This window comes from Balaenoptera musculus, chromosome 6 (assembly GCF_009873245.2).
Source record: "Balaenoptera musculus isolate JJ_BM4_2016_0621 chromosome 6, mBalMus1.pri.v3, whole genome shotgun sequence".
NCBI lineage: Eukaryota > Metazoa > Chordata > Mammalia > Artiodactyla > Balaenopteridae > Balaenoptera > Balaenoptera musculus.
The window spans coordinates 15,267,420-15,278,310 of NC_045790.1; the positions used below are offsets into that span (position 1 = coordinate 15,267,420).

Consider the following 10,891-nt stretch of genomic DNA (forward strand, 5'->3'; position numbering starts at 1 on the left):
GGCAGGAAAAAAGGTGGGGCAAAATCGTACCCAGGACGCCAGCCGTGACAGGTGCCTCCCATCTCGGCGCTCCGTTGGTGGAAAGGGGTCGGTGGGCGGGGAAGGGGCGGAGAAAGAAGGGGATTGGGCGTCTCGGAGGCCCCGCCCCCGGCCCCGCCTCGCGACGCCGCTCGCTCCCTCTCCTCTTCCCCCCACCTCCCCCCAACTCCGGGAGGGAAGCGGCGTAGAGGGTCTCGGCTCGCCACTCGTGCTGGGGCAGCGTCCCTCTACCTGGCGAGGATCAAAACCTCACTGGACTCCCACGGGGTTCCCCCCTTTCCTCCGGGAGGCTGAAAAAGAACTAGAACATCCTAGTCCGCCCTGAAAGGGGTGCGAGTTAGGGAAGGGGAACTCGACATTTTTGCCTTGACCCTTACTTAGCCCCAGGCCTCCACCGCTTCCCATGGGAAAAGGAAGACAGCGTTTCCTCTGCCGGCAGGGCCGTTTTTCTGGCATTTGAGGGCCTTCCTCCCTCCATCATCACCCCTGCAGCTACAGCCTATGTCTCCAATTTCCATGGCCCTTAATGAGTTTCAGGGTGGGCCCTGTACCACCTGCACCTGTTTCCCATCGAAGCCTTCCCCCCCCCACCCCCCCCCACCCCCCCACCCCCCCCCCCACCCCCCCCACCCCCCCCACCCCCCCAACCCCCCACCCCGTCCCTCTTCTCCAGCAGGCTCCACTTCCATCCCACATTCATCCTATTGCCACCTGACGTTCACCAGTATCTTCTGCCCTCTGAAAGAAATGCCACGAAGACACTAGCCCTGGAGACATTACCTAAGGCACCTTTGGGCTCTCTGTCTCAAAATTCTGTAAAACAGATTACAAGGGATGACATCTGTAATGTGAGTGGTCCTCAAAGGAAGTTTCCATGTTCAAGGCTAGTTTGATTATGAGGATCTTGACTGCTAGTAATTACAGTAGTCAGCTCAGTCTGGTTTTATCCATCTTGTCGATTACCTCTGGACAATTTTTAAAGCCCAGATTGACGTGCCTCCCACTTAACCCCCTCCATCACACCTCCAACTTGTGCTCTGAGAATGCAAATCCACTTTAATACTAGTTTCTGCAACATATAATTGCCAAAAAATAAAGCCAAATAAAAAATGAATTTTGTATTGTCTGAAGCATGCTTCCCATCTATGAATGCATATAATTGGAAGTTGCCCACCAAGGTGTTCATGCTTTCCAGCCTGGTCCATGTTCAGTAAGTGCGTGATTGGTGAGGGATGCTTCCCCCACCTCCTTCTGAATCTACCTAGAGCTGGAAAAAGAGATTAAGCATGATCGAGGGTGCTACTAGTTAGGATTCCCTCTTCATAAAACAGAGCAATGGTTTGAACACATGCTTAGGAAAGAAACTCAGCTGTGTACAGGTGTGCTCCTCCCACAGGTTTGGTGTTGAAGAGCCTCACCCCATCCTCTGCACCAAGAGCACAGCATGAGATCTCTGCATGGGCACCATGGGGGGTCCAGGGTGTCTGACATCCTGATCCCTCCACCCACTCCAGAGCACCAGCCTGTTGGCTTCATGTTTCACACATCCCAGCAACAGGCAGAGCCCCAGTGCAGCACAGAGCAGAAAAAGAGAACTGACCTCTCCCCAAAGTCATAGGGCAACAGGGCTTGCAGCTATGCGCCCTTTCTCTTTTTGGAGAAAGAGGCACCAGATCACAGCTTTTTCTCCTCATCAGGGCAACTGAAGATTCTCAACTCGAGAGGCAGATCACTACCAAGACCCAGCCCTCAGCCTCTGCCCCAACTGTGGCCAATGCCAGACCTTCTTCCCATCCAACCCTGGCCCTCAATTCACGCCTCCCAGCTACTCAAGACAGCCTCAAGATCTTGGCTCCCAGGCCAAGGATCTGGCTACCATGTTTGCTTCATCTTTGCCAGCCCTCCAATGGAAAACAGGGCCATTCCCTGAGGCTGGGTCCCTCGCCAGCAACCAAGGAGTTGTCAGTGGCCCTCTCTGAGCCCTCTGACCCAGGCCACAGCTCCCAGCCCTCAGCAGCCTCTCAGAGCGCAGGCAGCCTCCCCACTCCCCCTCACCTTGCACCCCGCCCATCCCAGCCCTGGGGCGTCCATTTTCCTCGCTTCAGATTACAGTCATTCCTTGGTATCTGCTAGGGATTGGTTTCGGGAGCCCTCCGGGAATAACAAAATCCTCAAATGCTCAAGTCCCTTATATAAAATGGCAAAGGACAATGAATACAGTTGGTGTTCCCTATTCTCAGGTTTCCATGCGGATGCAGAAACCTGTGAATACGAAGCACCAACTGTATACATATTTATTGGAAAACAATCTGCCTATAAGTGGACCTGAACGGTGGAAACCCTTGTTGTTCAAGGGTCAACTGTATGTCTAAAGTCAGGCCTGTGTGGGAAGTTTTTCCAGAAAGGCTCCTGGCCTTTCTCTCTCTGCCTCCTGCTTTCTTCTGTTACACACACACCACCCCCCCCCACACACACACACACCAGCCCCCTCTTCCCAGTTTCTGCAGCTTGGAACCATTGTGTGTTTCTTTGGAGCACTTCAGGACGGGCTGTTGACTCCCCCATGTCACTGGCTGGCTGGGTGTCCGCACTGCCTTTCTGCTGGCGGCCCAGGCAGGACCTTCCTCGCCAGGCTTACTCGCCCTGAGGGGACAGTGCCTCGCTGCAGCCTGAGGGGTTCCTTCCCTTCTAGTTTCCCGCCTCCCCAAAAAATCTCTTCCCTTACCACAGCCCTATTGTGACTCCTCCTGCCCAATGACATAAACCCCTTGAACTTGTCCCCCAAAGTCACCCCCTCCATCTATCCCCATAACCTCCCTCCTCCAGGACATCAAGCGCTGCCGTTTTCCTGAAGCCCGTGAGCAGGAGGCTGGTCTGGGGAGAGAACTCTCCATCTGGTTCTCAGGAATGCACCCATGCAGCAGGCTCTCAGCCAGTGCCACCAAGCCCTCCTCTCCCTGTGGCTCTGAAGGTCCCTCCCTGGTACCAGCCCAAGCTATGCAGACCCCTCCCACTGTGACTTCCTCCAGCCTGCATGTTCCATTTGCTTCCCAAGCAGCTTCAGCCCTTCAACTATTTGTGGGCTGCTAGCCTGTCTTCTCTTCGCCCCTCTCCTGGAACACTCGAGCCTCTGTGAAGCCCACCCCATAGGCCTTCTGATGTGGGCTGACCCTATCTCCAGCAATGTGCAGAGTCAGAGGCTTCTCAAGATGCAGAGCCCCTGCAGGGTGAAGGAGCCGAATCTGGAAGCCTGGAGTCTCTCAGCCTCCTTGCCCAGGGCTCGGTGGGAATTTCAGGTCTCTGCGAGGAGACAGGAATCTTCTGGACCTTTGCTCAAGTGACTCCCTCAGCCTGAACACCCTTCCTCTTTCCACCCCCTTCACTTGGATAATGCTTACTCATCCTTCAAATCTCAGCCTAGATGTCACTTCCTCCAGGAAGTCTTCCATGAGTATCCCCTGCAAAGTCTAGGTTCCCTACCCTTCCTCTACACTCCCCTAAAAATATCAGTCACCCTGCTGTATCATTGGGTCTCTCTGTCCCTCACAGTACTGAGGACGCTTTAGGGAAGGGACTATGCTTATTCAAAAGAGTACCCTTCGTGCTGGTCTAGCGCCTGGCAACAGACACTCAAGAGGGGCTCAATAAATCCTGGACGTGTGGATAAATGTTTGGGGTACAGAACTTGATGGGGAAGGAGTTGACATCACCCAGTGGCTACTCACATGCTGTCCAGAGAGGGCTTCCACAGGTTGTACTGGCCTTTTCTTCGGGCTGCCATTGTTCTGTGCTCCCTCCAGGCTCCCGGTTGGGCTGGATGGAAGGGAAGGGGGCAGGGCAGGGGAAGAGAGTGGGAGAAGGAATGAGCACACTGTGAGTAATGCAAAGAGGCACCACCAGGTCGATCAGCCCAAACAGAGGGTCCTACTCAAGGTAAGAGCATGGCTTCTGCTGTCCAGGCTCGATGGGCTGAGACACTCAGCCCCGGGGCCAAGAGAGAGACCATCAAAGGGAGACAAGGGGCTCCTTGAGGGGCAAGAACTGGGGTCATGGGCCATCCCATGCTGCAGGCATCTACACATTCTGAACTGGTTTGGTAATTTGGAAAGATCGGTCCGTTGTCCATCAGGAGACCTGGATTCCATCCTCATGCAACTGTGTGACTTTGGACAATTCCCAGACCTCTCTGGGCCTCAGCTTTCTCATGTACAAGGGTTGGGTCAGGTGACTTTTGAGGCTCATTCCAGCACTGACATCTGATATGAGTTCCTAACATGGAAGGCCTATATCTTATTGGCTGTCCTTTTCATTGGAGCGCTCCTGACCCAAACTGGGCCTCAGTAAAATATCAGCTGATGGCTGCCAAGGCTGAGCGCAGAAGGAAGCATTTTGGGCTGGAGGGTGGGGGGATTAGACACATGGTAAGAGGCAGAGAGAGAACCTCATTCTGCCATCGTCCCCACTTTCAGCTTCCTTAAGTGGTCAGTCACAATTTGGGGACCAATTCAGCCAAAGAAAATTTTAGAACTTCCGGAGAAATAGGGAATGATCAAGAAAGGGCTTGGAGAGGCCAGCCATAGACCTCTGGAAAGAGATGGCACTGTGTCATTTCAGAGTAATGGAAGGGTATCTCTGTGACAACCCCCTAGGGGCAGGGTGGTGACAAGACAGAAGGAAGCCAAGGGAAGAGGAGGCCCCCCAAGCCCAGTGAGGGCAGAGATGTGGACCACAGCAGCCCCAAGAGCCCAGAGTGAAGGAAACCAAAACAGAGGAGGAGCCGATCTCAGTTCTAGTAGCCCCTCCATCAGGAACTGGCTATGTGACTTTGGTCAAGGAATTTCATCTCTCTGATCTCCCATTGAGGATAACAGTATTCCTTGCCCGAAGTCAGGGGGTGGCTAGATGATTTTCTCGTCTTCCCGGGCTGAGATCAGAGACTGTGTGGTCCCTTGAACTCTTCCGCCACTTCCGCCTTCTCTCCATCACAGACCTACGCTGGAACGGAAGACCGGTGCCATGTGTTCCTGTGCACCCCAGGGCTGCCTATGGAAAGCAGACAGCACAGAGGGCATGGGGCGAGGATCGGGGGGTGGAATTCTGACAGTCTGACCTACCAGGGTTGGAAAATTTCAGACCCACCTTGGCCCAGCGCCTGGGGAGTAGCGGGGGTGGGGTTGGGGGACGGTCCTGAGAAAATGAACAAACCAGGTGAGGCAGTGAATTCTGCTTGAGATCCTCCAAGCCCAGCTGGTCCTTGCAGCCTTCCTACAGCCACACCGTGGGGCTGGCAGGGCTGCTTCCAGCAGGAACTGAAGAATCCATTCCCATTCAGGTCTGGCCAGGCTATAGCCAGCCCTTGCTAGCAGAGTTCTGAGCAGGTAGACCCCTCTGCCCACCCACCCAAGCCCCTCTCCCCTGGCCCTGCGCAGCTGGCTGAGGCCTCCACGAAACAGATATTGCAGCTTTGAAACAGCGCTTCGTTCAGTAGAGAAATTGGAGCACTTATTGACTTATGTCTTTAAAGAGCTGCAAGTACCATCACCACGAATGCCATGGGGGAAAGACGTGATCCACTACGAGTCTCCTGGGATGTTCATTTCTCAGGACAGTGCACCGGAAGCCACTGCCAGGCCAGCTGGAAGCAGAAAGAAGCTAGATGGTGTTTCTTCTGCCCTGCTTTCTAGGCAGGAAAATGACAAGAGGGGGACAAAAATGCATCCCCTAGCCAGTGCACCTGGGCACGAGATCCTGAACTTCAGGCAAGCTGCAGAACTTCTGAGAGAGGGCAGGCCCATTCCTGGAGCCTGCAGAGCTACAAGTGAGAAGCTCTGAGGAGGCCGATCACCCCAAAATAGACTTGTTTTTTTTCACAACATTTTCATGAGGCATTGGCATCGCTTGCAGCACGAAAAAAAAAATAGCCTGAACTGTTAACAAATAAAATTATAAAAAGCCCCAACTGTTCCCCACAGGTTTCCATGTGGATGCAGTGTTTGAGAGGGGGCAGGGAGGGGTCTAGGAGAGAGGAACAGGGGAGGTGTGTGGCCAGGAGCCCCCAGTCTCCTCTCTTCTGACCCAATTTTCTCCCTCGGTAGCTGGTTGTGCTAGAGCTCACAGAGATAATAATTGGTGTCAGGGATGGGAAAGTTTTCTGTTGTCCCTCAGAAGTGGTCCACTGTGAGCATGTATTACTATTTCCTGCTTCCAGATAAAGGAATGGAGCATCTTAAAAACATAATCGCATGGCAGTGAGGCTGGGTTAAATTTGGCTGCCCTACTCAGAGGACAGGGTTTGTTTAGTAAACACTTAGAGGGCTCAGTGTTCTTGTCAGGGTCAGCTTAGCCTGAACAGACGCCCCCTTGGGCATTGCTGCATGTCAGTAGTCAGACCTGAGTTTGGGGTTGGAGCTGCTCTTGACCCAGGTTAAAGGATTGTGCAGGGCTATCCAGGGAACGACCTGGTCCTCCTCTGCGCCCTGAGTTCCTTGAAGAGCCACCCTGCACCCTTTGCCCTGGCCCTGGCGCCTTCTTGGTGCTCGGATTCCAACAACACAAGAAAGAGAACGGTGTGACAGGCACTGGAGATCAAAGCTGGATTCCCATGCCCTTGGGGTTCTCAGTAAAATCGGGTGTTGACCTGGAAGATCAACTCTGACCCTGCCTTTTTGTAACCAGAGACAGAGAATTCCCCAGCTCCCCGGAGCTCTGTCCCCACAAAGTCTGGGATCTGTCAAGGACCCACTCCATCCACATTTACAGACCCCTTCTTTTCTGCTTCTCTCCCCTTCTCTCTCCTTCCCCCTCTTCTTTGTCTCCCCATCTGCTCCTCTCCCTCCCCACACCTCCTGGCAGAGATTTCTATAAGGATACACACACGTGGCTCTGGCTTGGTCAGAGAGGAGGAGGACATCTGGCCAGTGGACCACCAGGTATTATTGGGCATTATTATAGTGCCATATGGGCATTATTCAACCCTGCACGGTCCTCCGGGGCGGGCGGCCAGGGAATGCTGACCAGAAGTTTCCTGAGGTGGTGACAGAGGTGAGGGACCAACCAGGCAATTGCATCGTCTCTGGGCTTCTCTGGACCCGAAAGCCCTCTCTTAGGCTCCAACCAGTCGGAATTAGCAGGCAGCTACTAACTGGGGGGGAAGTTGCAGCCCCTCCCAAGATCATGATTGAGAAGGGGCTCAATGGCTAAGAAGGGGGAAGGTGGGCGTGGAGAGTCCAGTGTGACTTGTCCCAGCCAGAGCATTGCTCTGCAGGGCGTGGTCACTCCCGCGTACTGGACCCCCAGGGCAAGACGTGGAGCGAGCTGGGGAGAAGGGTGGCGGACCAGGGCACAGCGGGGCTGACAGGAGGACACAGAGGGGAAAGAAGCACGGTGCTCAGAGTTGGAAGGTTCCCAGAGAACAGGTCAGCCCATTACAGCCTGTGACACAGGCCCCTGGGCAGAGTGGCGGGGACGGTGGTTACTGCTATGTGGCCACTTGGAACCACAGTCCGGGCACTTCAAAGGCCACTGAACACGTGCCTCAGCTTAGTCTGGTAGTCTGGGGCTTACCACTTTCTCTGGAACGTTCAGCCCCAGTCACCCTACCTTTCTGCCAACCCATCCCTCTTCTTCCTCTTAGGATAGGCCCACAGAAAGCTCTTGGGGAGCTGGAGCTCTGGGTAGAATCCTAGCCCCAAAAGAAGACCCTGCACCGCCATCTCCACGCTCGGACAGGGAACCCCTGGGGCGGCAGGGTGGCTCCAGTGGACCTCACTTACATCCTCCCCATCCACCGTTTGATACACACAGCACTGAGGGCCGGGGATCCCTGGTGCTGGGGGGCATCAGTCAGAGCCCAGACCGCACTCTGCCTCTGCACGGCCCGTGTGGTGGCCGTTTGGCAGGCAGAGGCCACGTGTGCCACTAACAGCCCTGCCAGGTTGAAGGCACAGGACCTGCCGTGCAACCCAAGTCCCATCACGTATCCTGGGTGTCTGGAAAAAAATGAGACCTGTTTGCTTATTCGTTCATGTAGCCTTTCTTTCAATTATCACATGCATGTTAAGTGCCTGTTAGGGCCAGACACTGCTGGAGACTGTGAGAATTATAAAATGATAGTGATGCCATCCAGGGATTTAAGTTTAATTATAATGATAATCATAATTTTTATTAATTTATTTATTTTTAAAATTTTATTTATTTATTTACTGGCTGCACCACGTGGCATGTGGGATCTTAGTTCCCTGACCAGGGATTGAACCTGTGCCCCCTGCAGTGGAAGCTTGGAGTCTTAACCACTGGACCACCAGGGAAATCCCAATAATAATTTATTGAGAGTTTATTACATGCCCACGATTGGGCTACAGGTACTACTATATTTAAACTTCAAAACCATCCTGTAAGGAGGTACAATTATTATCCCCACTGGGGAGATGAGGAAATTGAAGCTTCAAGAAGCGACGTGACTTGTCAGGGCAGTGCAGAGAGAGGATTCCACTCTGGCAGCTGGCTCGGAGCCTCTGAGAGGAGACCGCACAGCCCCTGAGCCCCTTCCAACCTCATGCCCTGATTTTAGAGCATTCACGTGTTCTTAATTCATTTAAAAATAACCCTCTTCCTCTTACAGATGAGAAAACTGAGGCCCAGAGCAGAAAACGGCCTGGGAAAGTCACCCAGGGAGTTGTGGCCCCCGCCAGGCTATTAGCCCCTGCACCATGCTTTAATCTCTGGGTTTCAGTTTCCTCCTGCTGGAGACCGGACAGGGCTGTTAGGTGATGTTCCCCCCGTTTTGAAATTCTGACTGTGTGATGTTATCATATGATGTTTTTAGGGAAACAGAAAGCACAGAAGCAGGAATGGACCAGCTGAAACTTGCCTCAAAGTCCCCCTCCAGCCCATACTTACCCCAGCTTGCCCCACAGGGAGTCAAGAATGTGGAAATGTTTTCGTGCCTCAAGCATGGGTTTTTAACTCAGCTGATGGGATGTGTGTGCGTGTGTGTATATAATGTATATATATTAAATATAATCTCCAACAGCGGAACTGACAGGTCCTAACAGCTAGAAATGAGGAAATATGCCTTAGAGTCCTAGAGGTCTGATAACAAAGAGAAGACCTAAAATTACTGGACCTTAGAGCTTGGGGCAAAGGTTAACTGTAAACATGGTCAGCTGGATCCTTAAATGGTGACCTCACATGGCCCCCCTCAGCCAAGCTGTGCTCACCTCCACCTTTGCCAAGGCCCATGGCCGCCCACCTGTGAGCTCCACACACCCTCGAGTCCCAAGAAGCCTTGGTCTCAGCCTGGCTCCTAAACCAAAAGGACTCCCTCACTCTGCTGCTCAAAGCTTTGCAAGGAAGTAACAGCAGGCTGGCCTGGCATCTCGGCTGCCCTGGAAGGAATTCCTAGAGCAAGCCTGAGATTTCTTGGCCAGGTGTGACTAGAAAAAAAAGAACCAAATTGGGTGAGCCGGGAGTATGAGAGGGTGAAAAGTTGGGTTAGGGATGCGCTCAGTTTCTTTTTGGAGAAATGGATCCCACTGCCCGAACACTCAGGGAGCTCCCAGAGTGGGGAGGGGGTCATTAAGGGGCCACAAGGGCCCGGGGGGGTAGGATGGAAGGAAAGGCCAGGCTCAGGGTAACTGGCAGAGTGAAGGCATCCCTGGTATGGGCAGCGGCCCTTCAGACTGCAGAAGGGCAGAAGATAGAGTAAGCCTGAGGGCCACGGTGGGCCCAGAATCACAGGCTGTTACTGGGCTCCATCCTGGCCAGTGGCCACTTTGATTGATCAGGATGAAACAGGCTGTTGCGGTAGCTTTCTTCCCCCGCCTCCCCTTCCCTCCTGGCTAGGTTCACAGGAGAAAGTGGGATCCAAGCCAGCTGCTTGCGCATGGCACCTGTAGACACTCCCCCGCCCCCCCCCCCCCACTGCTTCCTGCCCTCAGTCTGGCTGCCTCTGGTTGCTGGGCCACCGTCAGGGGCCTGCTGCACCTTGAGGGGGAAGACACCTGATTCCTAACTCACCTGCCCCTCTTGCTGCCTTCACGCCTCCCTCCTTCCGCGAGATCACATTCTGAGAGATCACATTCTGAGAACCCCGCGTTGTACTGCGTGCTAGGAGTAACCAGGTGAGGACAGGTGAGCACAGGTGGGGACAGGTGGGGACAGGTGGGGCAGCCAGGGCTCGATGCAGCTCCTATCTTTTCCCCAGGCACAGAGGAAAGGCCCAGGGTGGTCTCGGGACCGGTGGGACATGAGTGATGGACTTACCTGCTGTCTCTCCTCTGGGGCCCGGCTGGCCTGTCACCCTTCCCTGTCCGGAAGCAGTGTCCTGGGCCAGGTCAGTGGCAGGGAATGCATGAAGAAACAACCACAGGGATTTTTAGGGGCTGGGATCCAAAGACCAGCCTATGGGGAGCCAGGTGAAGGGCATGGTTACTGTATCCAGGGGTGGAACCAGCAGGCAGGCCTCCTGGTCAGTTCCTGCCCCACCCAGGGCTGTGCAGAGCTCAGAGATAAACTACCTGGGTAGGAGTCCTGTAACCCATCTTTGGGCAGGTGAGCATTCCTGATGCCTCGCCCAGCCCCTGACCCCCAGGGCCCTGCTTTGGTCTGCCCTCAGGCTTGCATTGTGACTTCTGTCCTGGTCTCGCCTCCTCCCCACTGATTCAAATTGCTTTGGAATTTCACTCACCAGCTTTTTCTGACGCACATCCTGGGAGCCTGGCTCGGAGCCAAGGAACAACACTGTTGCTTCAACCCCACCAGTGATTAATTTTGGCTCCCCGAGCTAAAGGCTATATAGAGTTGTGGTAAAGGAAGCCAGGCTGGAGAAGCAAGGGCGTGCGCAGGGGGGACC

The 10,891-nt window shown here is 54.1% G+C and overlaps 1 long non-coding RNA gene across 1 annotated transcript; it reads right to left on the reverse strand.

Annotated features, from left to right (window-relative positions):
* Positions 1 to 1,156: 1,156 nt before the first annotated feature.
* On the reverse strand, positions 1,157 to 10,379 carry LOC118896999. The gene is made up of 3 exons (XR_005020325.1): positions 10,303 to 10,379; positions 3,765 to 3,852; positions 1,157 to 1,306 (listed from the first exon to the last, which is right to left on the reverse strand). It is a non-coding gene; the product is annotated as an uncharacterized LOC118896999 (long non-coding RNA).
* Between the last annotated feature and the right edge of the window lie 512 nt (positions 10,380 to 10,891).